At 45.7% G+C, this 21282-nt stretch overlaps 2 pseudogenes; both read right to left on the reverse strand.

The window, feature by feature from the left end:
• Positions 1-215: 215 nt before the first annotated feature.
• LOC125517767 lies at positions 216-354 on the reverse strand (annotated as a pseudogene).
• Positions 355-17478: 17124 nt separating this feature from the next.
• On the reverse strand, positions 17479-18735 carry LOC125515897 (annotated as a pseudogene).
• Positions 18736-21282: the final 2547 nt, after the last annotated feature.

The following is a 21282-nucleotide window of genomic DNA, read 5'->3' on the forward strand; positions in this document are numbered from 1 at the left end:
GGCATGGTTGTTATTGTAGTTACCCCCGCCGCCGTTGTTGCCGTCGTGTCCGCCGCCGCGTCCTCCAGACTTGGAGTAGCCGCCGCGCCCGCCGCGGTCACCACCATTGCCGCCTTGTCTGCGGCCGCGATCACCACCGCCACCACCGTTCCTACGGCCTCGGGTAGCGGCGTTGGCAGAGGATTGAGAACCCCCGCCGCGAAGGTTGAGCCTCGTCTCGAAGCTCAGCAGCTGCGAGAACAGCTCAGCCACGGTCACCGGCTCCACCCGGGAACACATGGCCGACACCACCGGGTAGAAATCTTCGTCTAGCCCGGCCAGGATGTGGGAGACGATGTCGTCGTCGTCCACCCTCTTCCCTGCAGCGATCAGCTCGTCGCAGAGGGACTTGATCTTCCCGACGTAGTCGGTGATGGAGGAGTTGCCCTTCTGCAAGTTTGCGAGGGCGATCCGAACATTGGTGGTCTGGGAACGAGTGTGGGATGCAAGCATCCCTTCCACCGTGTTCCAGAGCTCAGCAGAGGTGTGACATGAGGCGACCTGGATAGCTATCTCGCGAGGAAGAGTCGTCAGGAGATAGGAGAAGACTTGTTGATCTTGTGCATACCAGGTTTGGAATTCAGGGTTCGGCGCTTTTGCCGTCGTCTTGCCATCGGAGGAGGTCACATCGATCTGCATGGGAGGTGGCGGCTGCTCGACGTCAAGGTACTTGGCCATCTGCGCTCCACGGATGGCCGAGAGCACCGTCGCGCGCCATAGGGCTTGGTTGCCCTTCGTCAGCTTCTCGGTGGCGGCGTGTGCGAATGGCGAGGACGGGAAGGAGCTTGAAGACGACGCTGCTATGGATGCGTTCGAGGATGGCTCTGATTACCATGAAAGAACTAGGATTGAAAGCGTGTGCTCTCAGCAGGGACGCGTACGTGTTTATATAGGCAATAGATTACATGATGCGGCTAGGTTGTTTGTAGACTTAATCCATACTCCAAGGCTATACAAGAGAGGACCTATCTATCCTAACAACCTGTCTAGATACAACAAACTCAACGTACAAACACGCACACATATTGTCACGTTACAACTTAAGCCTATAACTTAACAGTTTTGACTCTGCCTTTATCATGGGCTGATTCAGTTTATTCATCGTCTATGATGTCCCAATCACACCACACCCGTGGCCCCTCTTGTAAGGCACCAATCATATCTGTTGGTAAAAGCATGAAAAGGAAAAAAAAAGTGTGAACTAACTAACCGACTTCCATTGACACATACGGTAGAAGTTAGTCTGTGTCAACTTCACCAAAAAAAAAAACATATGCTATTAAACTCAATAACACATGCTACTACATATGTGAAATGTAGCCTACTGAACTAATACCCGAGTCAGAAATATGAGAGTACCGATCTCATAGTGAAAAATATGGCCTAGTACAGAATACTTGCAACAAACACGCAATGATCAATATACACATTCTGATCAATGTGTGTGCAAACGCGAGGCGCGTATACACACACCAAAAATGGCCGCCCCTCAACCCAAATAGAAATCAGATGATAGCTCCCCCCTCAACCCCATTCTGCTTGTTGCGGTAATTAAGGCACAATCCCTACTATCTCTACTACTTAAAAAACGTAAGGTTCCCATTTCATCTATCTTCCAAGTGCTCCTTCGTCCAACCTACCTTGTATGATAATAAATCAACTTAATTTACTTACCTTCTGAACCAGTTCCACTTTAATTTACTTACCAAACTTTGGATCAAAATATAGGTTAATTCATGGGCAGAATTTGATGATCATTTATTTACACAATCGCATTATTATAGACAGGTAAATCACAAGCCGACATACTTGAAGATTTATATCTTGTTGCAACACACGAGCATTGTTCTAGTACACATAAATAAGCCAAGATTCTTCTCTGGTCTTCCACTGGATATTGGGGGATCGCCTCACTCACGTAAACCCACCACGCGCGCTCACTCTAAACCTGCTCATTGACGTAAACTATGAAACACAGTTCCATATACTACAAAGGGCAACAGATTTCGTCCCCAAAAATCGGAAGCCGTCTTGTAGTATGTGACGACTGTAGCGACAACCGCAACAGATCCAGGCTCCCCGATGCTGCACAAACACCCAACCGACGAACGAATCGGCCGCCCCAAAATCAAACACGAGTCGCCAATAGAAGAATATAAGATTCGTAAGGAAATATCACCGGGGCTCTACCCAGGATAAGTAAAGCGAGGAAGAAGTGGAGGTGGCGGTGCCGCAGCTTACCGGATGGGAGCGCCGGGTCGGCGGCGACCTGGCCGCGCTCGCAGTCGCAGCTGTCGGCCCCCGACGACGCCGCCGGGATTGCTGGCCTATCGCTTCTCAATCAGCCTCTGTTTTTCTCTCTGTTTCTACGTGGCACCTGGACGCTGGAACACCTGGACCTGGGGAGGCCCCAAAGGCCAAGGCGCGGAGTACCAAATTGCCGAATAACAATCGAAAATTGATTGGGTACGGTAACAAATGCTTCCATCGACCGGCAAATATGGGCCGTGCGCCGCTGAAGAAGTGGTTTCGGCCAGAGTCGGCTTTGACTTCATCTATGACATTTCAAAAGTCACGCGCCCAGCCAATTTTAAGAGCATCTCTAGCAGACCCCGTATAAATGGTTAAACCCATAAAACAACCGTTTTTTGCAGTTTCAGTCGAAAAAACGAGCCCAAACATACCCCGCAAAATCGTTCGATCCTTAAAATTTTTTAAAGGGCCCTGTAAACGCGAACGCGAAACCCTCGTATATACAATTTTGAAGACAACTTTATCAAAGCCCTGCATACCGATCAACGTTGGCGGTTGAGGAATCTTTGCTCCCGCCAACGCCATAAAACTCGCCCGGCAGCCCGACCACCGCGCCCGTCCACCCCTGCCACCGCGCTCGCCCGCGGCTCCGCGGCCCTCGAAGGGAGCTAGCTAGCTAGCTCAATCCATTCGAACGGAGCTAGCTAGCTAGCTAGCTAGCAGCTCAATGGATTCGAAGAGCTAGCTAGCTAGCTCGATGCGCCGGCCGTTGGATCCCGCCGCGCTTGCCTCGGCCGCCCTGGCCTCCGCCCGCATCGTGCTCGTCTCTTATTTTCCCTCGTCCGCCTGTTCGCCGGATTGACGTAAGGAAGAGCACGACTAAAAAAAAGCTAGCTCTGAGTCTGTTTGGTATATTCGGAGAATATTACGGGTTGATTATACAGGATCTGAGTCTGTCCTTGCCCGCACCGGCCTGTATATTTCCTTTTTTCGCAAATTGCAAAAGACTTATGCGGGTCGGGATTTAGCGGGGTCTGCTAGAGATGCTCTAAACCCTAAACGGAAATCGGTTTTGCCCGAATTTTGTTTGTTTGGATCGGCCAAAAGGGCAGCGTCTAGTCTTTTCTGTGTTTGCACTTGCACCCAACCAGCGGACGCATCTCATCCGGGCACTTGAAACTTTTGCAACAACAACAAAAAATATAAACTGAAAGGGCCACGCAGCTTGGGCGGCGGCTTTCCCCTTCGCATCTCTGGCCCTACGGCCAACCCCCTTTGCCAATTCTTGGGCAAGCTCCTCCGGCTTGACTACCTTCTTGTGCTTCTTCTTCTTCGGGGTCGTGTGACGGGCGGCGATGGTGGTCGGGATGACGGCGCCGGTGTGCTTTGGCGCGGTGGCCATAGCGGGGGCAGGAGGACGGAAGGGTTTTTGAGAGAGGTAGGGGGAAATGGGGATGTTGTGCCCTCGACGGGCGGGCCAAGGGAGTACAAGGGCGTGTGCCGCGCGCGTGCGCGCTCTGTCCGTTTCGATGCAAACCCGTCCCGAATTTGGGCCGGATATGGGTTGCCGACGAATAGAAAAAGGACGTCTGTCGTTGCTCGAAGCCTTGCGCCGTGTTTTTTGTCCGCTTCCATCCAAACAGACAGAGACGGACCAAATGCAGTCGTGTGTTGGAGTTTGCCTAAGGATTAACAACTCAATAGTTATTGTCATTGAACTCTTTTTTTATGGAAATTGTCAGTGAACTCTTAAACTCATCTGGAAAGTATGGCACCAAAGCTTGCCATAGCACAACACCTTGACCTCGTCAGAGAAAATGGCAAAATCCGTTCCAATGGACAAAAATCGAGGAGGGTTAAAACTAGGGAGTTTAGCTGGAAGATGAAGCATCACCATCTGTCGAGTGCCGCTCCGACGAGAAAATAAATAAATAAATACCCTAACTTAAACAGTTGCGGCAGAAGGAACGCTTCTTTGCCATCGGCCGCCTAAGCATCAAGCAGAGGAGAGACGGATCCAGGAACTCGCCGACAACCTTGGTGGACATGTACCAACAAAGAGCTCATGTAATGACATGTATTGTTCTTTTTTCTCAAAATTTTAATTTCAGTGAGTTTTGTTTTAGTTTGAGCTCCTTTCAAAAAGGGTGCATCCTTATATCGGTTTATGCAACTCTATCATCTCACTTCCCAACAACTCCTGATAGATGGCCCGGTCCACAGCTTACACATGTGGCAAGGACATCAAATATCAATATGGTGAGTGAAGGCATTTTTTAGCATTTTTACAGTGTATGTACGGTCCCTTGTTTCGCTAAAAATGCATTTCTTTGTTTTCTCAAAGACACGTTGAACTTTTCTTCTGCATTTTTTAAAGTGTTCATATGTTTGAAAAAGGTTTATTGTGTGATTTTCAAAATGCTAATCATGTATTTTAAAAAATGTTCACATATTGATTAAAAGATGTCAATCATGTATTAAAAAATGTCAATCATGTATTAAAAAATGGTCATCATGTATTTGGAAAATGTTACCTTTGTATTTAGAAAAATTGTCATGTGTTTACAAAATGATCATCGTTTATTTAAAAAATGTTCACCGTGTCTTTATAAATTGATCAACATATTTTTTTATATCACCATTTATTTATTAGAATGTTCGACATGAATTAGAAAATTGTTCAACATATATTTTAAAACTGCTCTCCATGCATTTTAAAAATATATAATGTGCATTAAAAATATTCAACTTTATTTGAAAAATGCTAAAGATATATATAATTTTTAATGTGTATTAAAAAAATTCAATATGCATTTATAAAATGAAAAAATAAAGGAAAAAAGAAGACCAAAACCAAATTGGTCCAAATCGCTTGATATGAGATATATATAGGTCTCGCGTTTCAGAAGCCTAGACCAAACGTATTATTTTTCCACAAAAAACTATCCAGATCCAAACATTCTTTTTATAATTATAAGGCCCAGATGAATTTCCCTTTTTTAATAGAAGCCCAGATCAATTTGTTTCTCTGAATATCAACACCCGGCCTGTGCAGACTTCTTCCTGGACCGTGCCAGCCCAACTCCCCTCTCCCTCCTCTGTTTCTATCATAGTTCCTCGTTTATTTCTTGCACTTTCGTGCATGAGTTTAGGAGCTCGAATTTTGAGGCTCACAATCTAGCGAAGCATAGTTTAAAGTTGGGGGTTGACCGCCATGTGTGGTTAGGCAATCCTGGTAATCTCTCTTTTGTACCTTTGAACATTGGCACAAGCTAAATAAAGCTTCGCATGATTGTCTAAAAAAAAGCAGCAACCACTAGAAAAAAGAGAAAGAAACAGCCAGCAGCACCGCGGCCGCCATGGCTCCCTGCGAGGTCGCTCTGTTGGTTCTCACCTGTGACCTGCGGCTGCGGGGATCCCCTGTTTCTGGCCGCACGCCATGGGAGCAGCAGTGCTCTATCTACATCCCAAACTGTCTAGAAGCACCTCTCGATCCCTCAGAGTTGACCTCCTCCCACTCTGGGCATTCGCGTGCCTCTGCCACATCTGCGCCACCTGCCGACTTGGACGCCTCGGTTCCCCCTTCACACACCTCCTTCGCCCATGCCCTGTTGCATGGCTCGACGTGCCCTTCTTCCCGCCAAAATCCATCTATACATGCTCCTCCTTCGCCTCCTTTTAAACAACACCTCCCCTCAAACTTTTCCATGCGTTGCTATCGCTGCCTAGCCCTAGACCACCGAGTTCGCCACTGCAGAGACCCAGTGCGTTGTAGGAACTGTTGGGTCTCCGGTCACCGGCAGCGAGATTGTAAGCTCCCCTCTCATTTCCTTGGCGTCTCCATCTCATCCCTCCCGCTTTCCTCTCAGTTGCCTAACAGCTATCCACCCTTGCCCTCCCTCGCATCTCACCACACAGGTTCTATGGCGAGTTAATTGCATGGAAGTACCACACTTCGGCACGTCGTAACGGATTTGTACCACTAGTCATTTTTTTTTGCAAGTCAGTACCATCTCTGAGTCTAATTAATTGTTGCAAAATGGTCTAAGCCATGTATAAACGCGTATTGATGGTGTATCTGACCGCTGGGACCTGTGTGTCAGGAGCAAACTTGGCATATATTTTTTGCAGAAAACACCCTTGTTGTAAATTTAATCACTCAAAGCCCTGCCACCTCCCATGTGCCGCGCCGCCTCGACCTTGCCGGCCTCCCCTCACCTGAGCCCCGTCGCTGGCTCGCCAGAGCCCAGTCCCTGGCTCACCGGAGCAGCCGCTGGCTCGCCAGAGCACCGGTGCCCATCTCCCTTCTCCTTCATTTCCTTTCCTCTTTGCTAGCTCGCCAGGGCAGTGGTGGTCGGCATCGCTGGTGGGAGGCACAGGTTGGTGATGGTGGCGGCGTGGGCGTCGCCCAGATCTGGTGTTAGGCGACGAGGATTGAGGGCGACGCGGCGGCGTGGTCACCGCTGGCCGAACGGGAAACCAGCGCTGGATTCGAACCCTGCCGCCGTGTGCCTCATCCTTGAGTCCCAGATCCGCTCGAGGTAGACGAGCCAGCGTAGTGTGGGCTGCAGGACGGCCCAATCGCGGCCCAGTGAAGCCAGCATATTTTTTTTCTGAGGCCAGCACATATAGCCCTAAAAAAGGATAATTCTTATCATTTTTTTGGAATTATATATTAGTACTATTTAGTGAAAAGCACCAGACCCACGCACGGCAAGATTTTATGTGGGTTAGTATTATTTAGTGCCAAGCATGAACTTTTTTCTAAAATTTATGTGGATTAAAAAACAAATGTAAGAAAATTTTATGTGCTTCACTCAGGATCACACACATGCACAATTATTATGCATCATCAATATATTTTTGAAATACACAATTAGAAAAATTATATGCCCAACTCACAGTTACTGCATATATTTGTTGTATTTTTTAATGCACAGTTACTCAAAAAATGATAACATTTACTATAAATTATTGTGTAATCATAATAAATTTTATAATGCATGACGAACATTTTAGAAAATACATTTACAATTTTTAAATACGTGTTCAACATTTCCCAAAAATGTTCTAAACATTTTTTCTTCAAATGCACAAACACTTTATTTACCTTTCAGAGTAATTTTAAATTTTTTGAACATCAACCCAAAAACAAAGCAGAGACCAGCAGGTATATTCTTCAGAGCTTGGGTATTATTCAGACATTGTATATTATAAAATGTTCAATATATATACAATGAACTTTTTAATATATTATGCAATGAACATATTTTCAATTATATGACGCGACAAACTTTTTTAGTGTCATATAATATTTTTGTTAGTATCGTATAAAAACCGGAACGTCTCGGAGTTTAAAGACGTATACGTGTACTAGTTGACGCATAGGATGCGCAAGCAAGTGCGGGATCGATTTCCGCAGGACCGCCGCGCGATTTTCTACTTTGTAAAAAAACCGAATGGCGCAAAGTATAAAAATACTTACGCGTGCTTGTTGACGCAAGTGGAGGAGTAGCGCAGCGGCAGCGAGCTTCCACGTTGAACGGCGCGGCGCGGGGAAAACATGTTTTTTGTGCCAAGGCCTTTTTTTAACACTCGGAGGATATATGCGTGATTAAATAAAAAGTAAGGGTTCTTTTTATAAAAGAGCATGCCACGTCAACTGTCAGATACACCGTCAATACACGTTTATACATGGCTTAGACTATTTTGCAACGATTAGACTCAGAGATGGTACTGATTTGCAAAAAAATGACTAGTGGTACCAATCCGTTACGACGTGCCGAAGTATAGTACTTTCGTGTAATTAACCCAAGCACCTGTCCTTTTGATCCTCCACCAAATACAATGCTCATAAATTGTTGAATAGCTTCCATGAAATCAAAGAGCAACTTGCTATCTCCGGTCATATGATTAGTGTATCCACTATCAATCACCCACTTGACTCCACCGGAAAAAGCAACCTACACACAATTTATGACTTGGTTAGAGGTACCCATTTTGCAATGGGACCCCTTAGCTAGGTTAGTAACAAGGGTCTTGAAAACCCAAATAGTATAGAAACAAAAAGCATTATGAGGATCAACAAATTGAGCATAAACCTCTCCATCCTTTGTCTTACGAAGAATATAGGATGGAAGCGTGAACTCATTTGGTTTGTTGGGAGTGCGCATGCCCCTAGTGGCCTCCCCACTCACGACCTTGTCAACTTTGCCTTTTCCTTTCTTCTTGTGCCCTTCACGCACAAAAGTTTCCTTGATAGGGGTGGTGCACTTTGGAGAAGACAATTTTTTCTTGCTTGTGCTTGGATCAAACCCAAGGCATTTTTTGGTAACCACTTCTTTGTGTTGGCTTAACACCTCATTAAGGTTCTTTTGTCCTTGAGCACATGTCATGAGCCCCTTATCCAATTGAGATTTTAGAGAGCGATTCTCCTTAAGAATAGATGCTAGATCACCACTAGAGTTAGTAGAATGAGCATCAACATTTATAATAAGTGAGGAGTAAGCCTTGGCTGGAGTTTCAAGATAAGCAAGTTTGAGTTCCTCAAAACTTTTTGTAAGAAGGGTGAGCTCTTCTTCCTTAGTTTTGAGAGACTCGGTTAGAAGCTCACAATTCTTAGAGAGAGTAGCATGAGGCTCCACAAGCTTACTCTTATCATTTATCAACTCCTTACAAGTGCTCTTATCCTTTTCAAGGAGGCAAGTTTCTTAGCATGTTCATCAATGTTTGCACCAATTTTTAAGCATAGTTCATCATTGTGTGCTTCCTCATATTGGACTTTCTGCTCAAGGATTTCATGTTTTTCCTTTTCCTCTGTGATGAGGGTTTCGAGATCCTTAATGGTGATGGTGTGCTTACTCACCATCTCCATAAGCATTCGAAACATAGTGAGCCTATTTCCTTTAAGGGAGCACATGAACTTATCTAGTTTAGCAAGCATAGGATCATCCATATCATCATCATCATCATCATCATTGTCCTCTGCATCAAGATATTCATCACTAGGAGTAGAAGGAGTGAAAAGAGGAGGGTTTGAACGTGGGGTTACCTTAACCTTGTCAGAAGAATTTTGGTTCTCACCGTCTTCCACACGGCCTTAGCCACTTGTAAGTGTTGCCCTGTAGTCTTTCATGTAGTTGTAGGTGACAACATCACCACTCTTGCTGACTAGCCTCAAGGTGTTTTGAGAGTCTTGAGCAACCCCACCAACATCACCACTCCGGCAACCCCACCAACATCATCTGGATCGGATTCTTCTTGAGCAACTATTGCTTTCCCATCTCTCTTCTTGAGCTTGGAGTTCAACGGATTTGGCAACTTTTCCTTGGGAAAGGTCTTGCGAAACCTTGGTATATCTTCTCTCTTCTCATAAGGGGAATCGTTGGAGAAGTTGTTGGTTTCTTCACAGTTGTAGCACTTTCTCACTTTCTTATTTTGGAATCTTCCCTTGAATTTCCCTACGCTAAACTTCTTGACGAAAAGAGCAATGTCTTCATATGATGGGCTTTCATCAGAGTCAATCGCATCACCTTCTTCTTCCTCATCATATTCTTCTTCTTCTTCTTCTTCTTTTGCTCTTCCACACACGTATGTGTAACACCCCTAGTATCATGCTACAGTAACCTCACACTAATGGTACCATATCATCAAGATTGACTAAGCCAAATTGCCCCTTAAAAAATCAAAGTCAAATTCAAATTTAAATTTTCAAGTGAAATAATTATTTATTTGAACTATAAAAATAAATTGTTTGAACTATTATATAAATTCCCCAGATCATTTTTCATGTTGGACCAACATCTTTTGGCTCACCAATTAATCCCTAGTAAGATATAAAGTGATAAAAAAAGAAACAAAAATAACCTTTTCAAAATAAACAAATGGTTATATATTTTCAAGTGACCCCAAACTTTGAGTGTTTTTTCAAAGTATTGCATTTGATTTATGTGCCAGGTTTCAATGTGAAAAAAATTCATTTACAACAAAAACAAAATGCAAAACAGGAAAGAAACACAAAGCAGTCTATAAAAAAGAAAAAGGAGCAAAGGCACCACGGTGCACTATAGGCCCAGTGCTACAGTAGCACTACCCAGCCCACCACCGACCTTCTCCTACTTCCCCCGAAATTCCCCTCTCCCACTCGCGCTTCTCCTCTGAACCTCGTGCCTGAGCTGCCCTCGCCGTCCCCGACGACCGGGAGGTTGTCCAGGGACTTCCTCGTCGTCGACTCCGTCATCCCCGTGCATCCGTTGGACCGAAGCCGCACGGTATGCTCGGGATCGAGCTGTTTTTCTGCCACGGCCGTCGTCGCGCTCGTCCCATCCGGTCGTCCAATGCGCCTCCAATGCACGTCTACGAGCTTCGCGGTGAGCTCCTCTGCAGATTCCCCTCCTTTACCACATCGACCCGTCGCCGTATCGATCCTTTGCCGTGAACTCGCTCACGGCCGCGCCCGAGCTCCGGCGTACGCGCAGCGCGCCCGCTCCTGGCCGCCCTTGCCGCTGCCGCTGGTGATGCTCGATCGTTGAGTGCTACTGCTCTTGCTACGCTACTACTGCTTTTTGCTAGCTTCCGCTCTACTTACTTGTCGCCCATGCCCCTGCGCGAGTGAATTGCAAGAAACCACCACATTTGGGGCTTCTCTTGCAGAAAACAACTTGGTCGCTAATCTTTTGCAAAAGCCACCGCATATTCAGTAATAGTTCTGCAGAGTGCACTGAACCAGTCATTTGGCGCGGTTGAGGGCGTTTCCGACAGGTGGGGCCCAAAATCGCTGACGTGGCCTAACGGACGTGCTGACGGCACCATTTGGTCCACACCAACGCGGTCTGGTCGCGCCGGACAGACTGACCGCCCGCGCCCAACCAGACCAGACCTCTCCCTCCAGCTCCAAATCCATGGCGACGACAAAACCTGGCGGCATGGACGGCAGCGGCGGAGTTGCTGCCGGTGGGGATGCTCCGGGTGGCGGTGCTGGAGATCCACCGGAGTTCTGCGGGAGCTCCAATCCCTCGAGCACGCTGCCTCTTCCCCAACCGCCGTGACCGCCGAAGTCGTTGGAATACGCGGTGGCTACTGCGTTCGCCCAGGCGGTGAAGGCCAATCCGACGGGCAACCACCATTTTGCCTCCTCCTTCGGCGGTGTGGAGTAAGTCATCCTCCTTCTTTGTCATTTCCCCGATTGGTATTCTAGGGTTAGGATTCTAGGGTTAGGGTTCTATGGTTAGTGTTCTTGGGTATTTGTAGTACGGTTAAGGTTCTAGGGTTAGGGTTCTAGTATTAGGGTTAGGGTTCTAGCATTTATGTTGCCACCAATTTTAACTCTGTTAACTAAATTTTGTGAACATTGTTAACTGTTAACTGAATTTATTGAACAGTATACACTGTTAACTAAATTATTTTAACACTGTTAAATGGATTTTAACACTGTTAAATGAATTACTTAACACCAAATTAAATGCATTTTATCTGAATTTGTAGCTTGGATGATGAAGAATGGGAAGTGAGGTTCCATTTCCTAGACAGAGATAACTTGGAAAGAACAATCTGTTTATCAGACATAACCTTCTGGAATCTCATTGCCCTAATAGAGGTAGAAGGCTATAGTTCAAGGGATTTTATGTATTATGTTAGAGATCCAGGAGCTGGGGTGTCAAGAATGGAAGAATTAACTGATGATGACAAGGTGGAAGAAATGTTGGATCACATAGCTAGTAAAGGAAAGAATGTTGTTAACATTACAGTTATGAGAAGTGATGCACCTAGACCAGTTGATTTGAACATTGGTCATGCTTATGAAGAGCAGGTTCCTTTGTCAGAAATAGGTGTACCAGTTGTCTATGAGGTAGAAAATTCAGGAGTTCTTTTCCCCAGTCCAGTGAAACCCCAACCACAGCCAGTCCAAGTAATGAACACACAGGAGAGCTCTTGTTTGTTGAAGCAAAAGGGCCCAAGTGAACCTGAGTTTGCTTTGGATAATGGTAATGAGAGGCATGAGTATTTCATGGAGACAGACCAAGAGCAAGAGCACATTGAGCAGATGATGGAGCAGAAAAGAAATGAAGAAATTCAGAGGTACAGGAGTAATAAGATACAAAGAGAGAAGTACAAGGCAGCAAAAAGAAAACTCCCACAGCTACTTGCTGAGGAGTTCAATGATAGTGAAAGTTAGGATGAAGATCTAGAAGATGAGGACATATTGGCTAGGTTGGAGGCAATGAAGAGGCATAGGGATGATCCACTATATCACTTTGAAGGAGACACTGATGTAGAAGAGCTATATGGACCAGATGAGGAGGAGGAGGAGAATGAAGGAAGAGATGAAGAGGAAGGACAGGAGGAGCCACTAGATGAGGGCTTGAGAGGAGGAAGCAGTGTAGGAGGAAGCAGTGCAGGAGGTAGCAGCAGCACAAGAGGAAGTAAGAGGAGGGGGAAGGGGCCAACAACAAGATCCCATGCAAGTTTGGATCAAATCATAGAGCAAGACTGGGCACCTTCATCTGATGAGGAGAGCAACCTAGGTGACTTAAGTCAGGAAGAGAATGATTGGGCTCAGCTTCCACCATTTAAGCTACCAAATGGTAGGAAGAGCAGGGCCAAAATGAATAAACTTAGGGTTTGGTATGATGAGAAGAGGGAAAACCCACCAGAACAATTTGTGAAGAAACTTTGTTTCCTAAATGTCCAACAGTTCAGAAGGGCACTGCTTACATTTCACATCTCACAAAACAGGAACTACTCATTTCATAGGAACTGCTCAGATAGAGTTATTGTAGTTTGCAGTACAGATGACTGTCCTTTTTTCATTGCTGCTTCCAAAATTGCACATGAGAAGACATTTTGCATAAAGAAAATGAACTTATACCACAATTGTCCTGCTGTTGGAGAGAGCACCAAAGTGACTGCTAGTTGGTTGGCACATGAGTGTGAGCAACAGTTAAGGTCTGACATAAACACACCAGTCCAGGCAACATTGGACAATTTGAAGAAAAAACATGGAATTGAAGTGTCCATTCACATGGCCTACAGGGCAAGGAAAGCAGCTAAGGAAGTTGTCCAAGGAGATCAGAGGGCACAATACACTAGGATAAGGGATTATCTCCAAGCTGTGCTGGATACCAATCCTGGAAGTAGATGCATTGTTACAACAAAGCATTTAAAGACTCATCCTAGCATAAACCCTAGATTTCATGGCTTGTTCATGTGCCTCAATGCTTGCAAAGAGGGCTTCCTAAATGGTTGCAAACCCTTCATAGGTACTTTCATAATTATTTTCCCAACATCTTTCCCATTGCATTTGGTTATGTTTGGTACTAATGTGTTCTGTTTGGTTTTAGGTGTTGATGGTTGCTTTATTAAGTTGACAACAGGGCAACAAATATTGGCTGCAACTGAAAGAGATGGTAATAACAACATCTTTCCCATTGCATTTGCAATTGTTGACAAGGAAGACACTGCCAGCTGGTCCTGGTTTTTGACCCAGCTGAAGTATGCTCTTGGTGGTGAGTCAGGGAAGTATGGCAACTACACTATCATATCTGATAGACAAAAGGTACCTCATACATCATCATTCTTATATTTACTGAAGTTTTACCATGCTTAGTACTATCAAATTGTTTGTTGTTATACTATATTTTGAACACTAGTTATTTAAACAGGGCCTTCTTAAAGCCATAAACAATGTCTTCCCAAATTGCCCTCAAAGATTCTGCCTGAGACATATTTATCAGAACTTTCAAACAACTGGCTTTAGAGGTGAAGAGTTAAAGAAGTATATGGATCAGGCTAGTTATTCATATATTGAGCATGGTTTTGATCAAGCAATGGAAGGCATGAAAAGAGAGTGTGAGGCAGCTTGGAAATGGCTTAGAAAGATACCCAAGCATACATGGGCTAGACATGCCATGGACAAAAATTGTAAAACTGATTTGGTTGTTAACAATATTAGTGAAGTTTTCAACAAAATGATACTTGATGTGAGAGGGAAACCAATTAAAACCATGGTTGATGGCATAAGAACTAAATTGCTAGTTAAGTTCAATGCAAACAGGACCAAGACTGAGACAGCCAAGTGGCAGATATGCCCAACATATGCTGAAAAGCTAGAAGAAGCAAAACACCATGCTAGATACTGTCAGTCCATCAAAGCAGGACCTGATCTATACCAGGTTAGCAGTGGAGAAAGCACATATGCAGTAAATCTGCAAGTGCACACATGTGGGTGTAGCAAATGGGACATGACTGGTGTTCCTTGCAAGCATGGTGTTTCTGCAATTAACAAGGCAAAACTTCATCCAGAAGATTTTGTTAGTGATTTCTTTAGGAAACCAATGTACCAAGCAGCCTACAATCCAATTGTGTATCCTGTGCCTGGACCTGATCTATGGCCAAATACTGGGACCCCTGACATAGAACCACTAGTTTTCAGAGACAAGCCAGGAAAGAAGCAGACTAAGAGGAGAAGGAATCAGTTTGAGAAGCCAGCTCCCAAGGATACTTCAAGGATGGCAACAATAACCTGCAGCAATTGCAACTTGACAGGTCATAGGTACACTAGCTGCCACAAAAATCTGAAGCCAGCCCTAGCAATGAGAAGGAACCAACACCAGGTTAAATCTTGTGTATATATGTTGTCACTTCAGGTTAAATCTTGTGTATATTTAATACTATGTTCTAATCTGTATATATGTTATCACTGCAGGAAAACAGGAGAGCTGATGCACCAACAGCAAGGGCAAGAGCTCCTGCTGCAACCAGTGCAGCACCAAGGACAGCTCCATCAGCTCCAGCTGCAACTAGGGCTGCAACTAGGGCTGCACCTAGAGCAGCTCCTTCTGCTCCTGCTCCAACAAGGCCAAGTTCATCTTCTGCTGCTGCTTACATGCCTAGTTCATCTTCTGCTACTGCTGCTAGGTCAAGGGCAAAGAGAACATTCATACCACCAAGAGTGTCAGGTACTGGAAGAGTGAGAAAGCCATCATACAAGATGTCTGAATGGTTCAATTGTTCTCAAGGCAGCAAGAAGTGATGTCATGTTGAAACATGTTTAATTCAGCCTATTTCAGCTAGTTTGTAATGAAGAATATTAAGAATTTCATGTTGAAACCAGTTAGTTCAAGTCCAAGTGGTGGACTATGTAATGTACCTAATGGTTGTGATGATATGATGATGAACTTATTAGTTATGATGTTTTCAAGAAGTTTTCATTCTGTTGTTGTGATGATGATCATAGTTTCATAGTTGATTTGATGATGATCTTAGTTTTCATGGTGTTGATATGTTGGTGATCATAGTTGGGCATTTAGGGTGCCTCAGCGTCGACAAAACCCTAAATGGGTCCACTTGGGCATTTAGGATGCCTCGGCGTCGATAAAACCCTAAATGGATCCACTTGGGCATTTAGGGTGCCTCGGCGTCGACAAAACCCTAAATGGATCCACTTGGGCATTTTGGGTGCCTCGGCATCGACAAAACCCTAAATGGCACCACTTGGGCATTTAGGGTGCCTCGGCGTCGACAAAACCCTAAATGTGTCCACTTGGGCATTTAGGGTGCCTCGGCGTCGACAAAACCGTAAATGGATCCACTTGGCCATTTTGGGTGCCTCGGCGTCGACAAAACCCATTTTAGAAAAAAATGTTAATATGAAGCAGAAGTTACTGACATATTTATTTTAGAAAACCAAAAAAAATTGTTTGGCCTGGGCTCGAACCCAGGACCAGTGGGTAGTAACCATGCGTTCAATACTAATGGGATAGTGCTACTGATCTTGTTTGAGTAGCATACGCTATTTTACTTATATTTAGTTAGGCACGCACTGTGTTGAGAGTGCGTTGCGGCCCGAAGCGTGGTGAACGTGCGTTCAGTATAACTAGTCGTTTCGGTTTCTCAACGTTTAATACCTGTCCGCCCACTCGTCGCCCGCACCTCCCACTCCTCTTCCCCCTCTCTCCTGTGGAAACCACCGTTGACAGCCACCCCCACCGTCGTCGCCATGGACTGGTAGCTGGCCATTGAAGAGCTCGCCGACAACAACCACGAGCTGCGCGCGCAGTACAGGGAGATCGCGCGCTGGTTCCCCAGTCTGGCGATGCTGAGGAACCATGCCCGCGGCCTGGTGAAGGTGATGACACCTGCCGAAAGGCAGCGTGCCTTCCCTGCCGGCCGCACCGTCCCACCGATGACCATTCTCCTGTGGGCGATGCGCGAGGTGCAGCGCTCCCCCGACCCCAGGCAGTGCGCCCGTTGGTGGATGTACCGCTCATCCACCACGCCACCGGCCGCCTCGAATGACATCACCGATGCCGTCCTCGCTCTCCTAGCCCCCATCAACAACGCCTACTGGGAGAGGCACAATCCATGGGTCCTCGGGCCAGACAACGACTCTGGCGCCGAGTCCTCTGACGACTACAACTCTGACGAAACTGATGACTACTCCTCTGACGACGAGGTGGACGAGGTCGTCGTACTCTCCTCTGACTCCTCCGATGACGAGCGTGATGTGCAGCTCCTGGCGCCCGTCCTCGACGCCGTGGAGGGGCAGAAGAACAGCCCAATTGATGTGGATAAGCTGCCGGAGGTCGCCGACAACCCAGAGCTCCTCGTCGTGAAGCAAGAAGAGGAGGGTGACGGTGAAGATGTGGTGGAGCCAGCGCCGGCCAAGAAGAAGAGGGCGGCGGTGAACAACAATGACGTGCGGCGCTCCGAACGCTTGAAGATGCTGAAGAAGGAGGAGTGACATGCTGTCTTCAGTTTCGTCAGTAGGAAAAAAAGTTCAGTTTCGTCAGTATGTTAGTTTGCCAGTTCTATCTATGTCAGTTGTATCTATGTCAGACTATCTATGCAGCTACTATCTATGTTAGTATGCCAGTTGTATCTATGTCAGACTATCTATGCAGCTACTATATATGTTAGTATGCTAGTTCTATCTATGCAGTATGAACTTGCTATCTATGTTCACTATCTACTTGCTATAATCCAAGCTGTTAATTCATCACAAACTGAACTTAATACAAGCTGATAATTCATCACAAACAGAGTACTCTCACAAACAACATACAATCCAAGGTTCATTGCTACAGAATTAATAGAGTTCACCACAATAAAGCTTAACACATTACAAGCTTTCCTCCATAGCTACTACAAAAGACATCATTGACACACATGGTCAGGCAGCAACACAACTTAGTCCTCATCACAAATAGCCTTAATCTGGTGAAGCTTCCTCTTGCTATCACCTGCTGTCTTGAGCTCAACAATGCAGGAAGCAAGAGTACTCTTCTCCATGGTCAACTTCTCCTTCACTTTCATCAGCTCAGCAATGCAACAATCCAGCTTATCCTTCTCTTTCTTCAGGTCATCCTTCTCTTTCTTCAGGTCAGCATAGCAAATCTCCAAAGTCCTCTTATCAGAGCTCAACTTTTCCTTCTCCTTAAGATGGTTGAACTTCAAATTCCTAATGACAGTGGCTTGAGCTACATGAATTTGCTTTAACTGGTCAACAACAGCCTTTAATTTTTTGATCTCAGCATCCTTTGTCATGCTGCTTTCCACACTAACTAAAATGTTCTCAGCATCATTCTTCTGGTTTACCTCAGGCTGGCTATCCTTATAATCCAAGAGGTTGTTCACATCTTCAACAAGCTTCTCATATGTCTCCTGCAACTCTTTTTTTGCTGTGTGAGATTGTGTACAGTGCTTGAATGCTCCAGGCATGCCATCCTGTTATCATGCTAGCTATGCTCATACATAAGCCACAGCTTATGAATAGCATTCTGCAGATGCTCTGGCCAACGCTCATCTACCCACTGCACTAATCCACAATTTGCAACACCCTACAATACAAAAAATCAGTTCAAAATTACAGACATTACTTACAGATTCAGTTAAATAGCTCATTCAGTTAATGTACCATAATCACATTCATTTAATGATGAATAATTATGAAAACTACAACTAAGAACAATACCTATGAACCCTAGAATTAAATTCAGTAACTATGAACCCTAGAACATGAGCAGTAAGTATGAACCCTAGAACATGAACAGTAACTATGAACCCTAGAACAGGAACAGTAACTACAAACCCTAGACCAAGAATTTGAATGCTGCAAACACAACTTAAAACTTACTTCAGTGGCACAGGCAATGAACCTCCTACCAGTGCTTATCCCCTCAAATGCAACATACTTCCTCCCTGGATTCCCATGCTCACAAATCACATTCAAGTCGTCAGCAATACCCTCGAATGACGGCTCATCAATTGTAGCTGGGATCTGAGAAATCCAATAAAAACTTGTTCAAATCAAGCAAATGTTCAACCCTACAAACCCTAGAACACAAATGAGGAATACAAGGTTCTGACCTTGAGAGGGGAGTCGCCGGAGGAGATGTACTGCGCGGCGGAGCCATCAGTGCTCTCACTGTCGCTCTAGGACACCATGGCAGACGGTGGCTGGCGGCGACCGGAGAGGAGAGGAGCAAATGGGAGGGGAGCGAGCGAGCGTGGGAGTAGAGAGAGCGAGCGTGAGAGCAGAGAGAGCGAGCGAGATGTGGTCGGGTGCGGGCGGTCTGTCTCTGGTGACCCGACCGCGTCTGTCTTAAAGCAAACGGTGCCGCCAGCACGTCCGTTAGGCCACGTCAGTGATTTTGGGCCCCACCTGTCGGAAACGCCCTCAACCGCGCCAAATGACTGGTTCAGTGTACTCTGCAAAACTATTACTGAATATGCGGTGGCTTTTGCAAAAGATTAGCGACCAGGTTGTTTTCTGCAAGAGAAGCCCCAAATGTGGTGGTTTCTTGCAATTCACTCGCCCCTGCGCCGTCCGCGCGTGCGCCCTCTGCCCGCGCCTACCTTTGCCCAACCGCTGCTCTTGCTACATGTGTTTGCATATTTCATCCCCTAGTACGTACTACGTGTGTGTGACGGCCGCGACGTGCTCCTGTACAGGCTATTGACCAGCCCTTGTATAAATTGATCTTATACTAGCTTAGTGCTGAACCCCACCCTCTAATAGTCAATGACGGTAGGTCTCACTAGTTAATTAGTTAGGTTAATTAAAACCAATGTTTTAAATAGCGAGCTATGGCATTTAGCGGCAACCCTTAAAAACAGCTATAGCTGGGCTATAGCGGCAAATTGTACATGAAATCATTTAGCGGCAATACCCTCAAACAGCTATAGCGGAGTTATAGCGGGGCTATAGCCGGCTATTTAAAACTATGATTAAAACGCTTTAAAACTTGGTTAATTACCTTGTGTCCGTGACACCCGGGACCCACCTGTAAGTTTGACCAGTCAGCGGTCAAAGCTGACTGGGCCCTCTGGCCCCATTGTCAGCCTAACAACCATCTAATGTTTACACCTCTCTGTGTGCACATAGCATTTTTCCCTATTTAATATTCTCAATTAAATATATTTCAGAAATTCTAGAAATTCAAGAGTACTAGCAAGATGCCCGTGCATTGCACGAAACATCAAGATGCATTTTTTTATAGAACACCTGTTGTGATTGACCCATGCAGGAGTAATCTCATGTGTAAAAACTATTGATATCTCAAAAAAATTATCGGAAAAATGGTATCTCGAGAATTTCATCGAAAAAATGATATCTCGAGAAAGATGAGAGATAACGTGAGGAGGAGTGGGGCGTGGTGCTGACTGGTGGTCAAACTGGGTGGAGGCATGGGGATGGACGGCGCCGGCAGCGGCCACCATGCTAGATTGTTCCAGAGACTTCCTTTTTAACTGCTCAGCAATGAGGTTGTGGGAGATAAGGATGAATGAGGCAAGGCCTTATCTATAAATGTGGAGAGAGGTGCGGGTATCCTTTGTAAAATTGTCATAGTTTGCTTTCTATCCGTCAGATATAGATCGGGCGGTCTATATTACAAGATGGAAGGCACACCATCATCACCAACTCGGTTTTTTATAAGAGTAGAGATTAATAAAACTTTGAAAATTAATTGAAAATAAATAGTAACTCAGGTGAAAGTAATCTAATCTATATATAAAAAATGATTAGAGAAATATGACGAATCCGATATGCCATCCACATACCTATCACATGCCCCCATCCACATACCTATCACATGACCCCAACACGATGAGCATGGAACCTTCCCCTTTGGATTGCCTGTCCGATAGTTGCCCAAAGCCAGAAAATATTCCCGGATATTTTCCCACTCCACCTATAACACTTAGCAATGCGTTAGGTCACCCCTAGCATAACATACGGTCATGTCATGTTTTATGTTGCTTTTGTTTGCTCGGTTATTTATTTGTTTCCCCTTCATTGCTTTTTTCGGTAGACCCCATGTTGGGGAACGTAGTAATTTCAAAAAAATTCCTACGCACACGCAAGATCATGGTGATGCATAGCAACGAGAGGGGAGAGTGTTGTCCACGTACCCTCGTAGACCGAAAGCGGAAGTGTTAGCACAACGCGGTTGATGTAGTCGTATGTCTTCACGATCCGACCGATCAAGAACCGAATGCATGGCACCTCCGAGTTTAGCACACATTCAGCCCGATGACGTCCCTCGAACTCCGATCCAGCTGAGTGTTGAGGGAGAGTTTCGTCAGCACGACGGCGTGGTGACGATGTTGATGTTCTACCGACGTAGGGCTTCGCCTCAGCACCGCTACAGTATTATCGAGGTGGACTATGGTGGAAGGGGGCACCGCACACGGCTAAAAGATCAAACAATCAATTGTTGTGTCTATGGGGTGCCCCCTGCCTCCGTATATAAAGGAGCAAGGGGGTGCGACCGGCCAGGGAAGAGGGCGCGTGGGAGTAGGACTCCCCCCTTTCCTAGTTGGATTAGGACTTGGGAGGGGGAAAGAGGTGGAGGAGAAGAAGGAAGGGGCGGCGCCGCCCCCCTCTCCTTGTCCTATTCGGACTAGGGGGGAGGGGCGCGCGGCCTAGCCCTAGCCGCCTCTCCTCTCTTCCACCAAGGCCCACTAAGGCCCATTAAGTCCCCGGGGGGT

Source organism: Triticum urartu, chromosome 6, assembly GCF_003073215.2.
Source record: "Triticum urartu cultivar G1812 chromosome 6, Tu2.1, whole genome shotgun sequence".
NCBI lineage: Eukaryota > Viridiplantae > Streptophyta > Magnoliopsida > Poales > Poaceae > Triticum > Triticum urartu.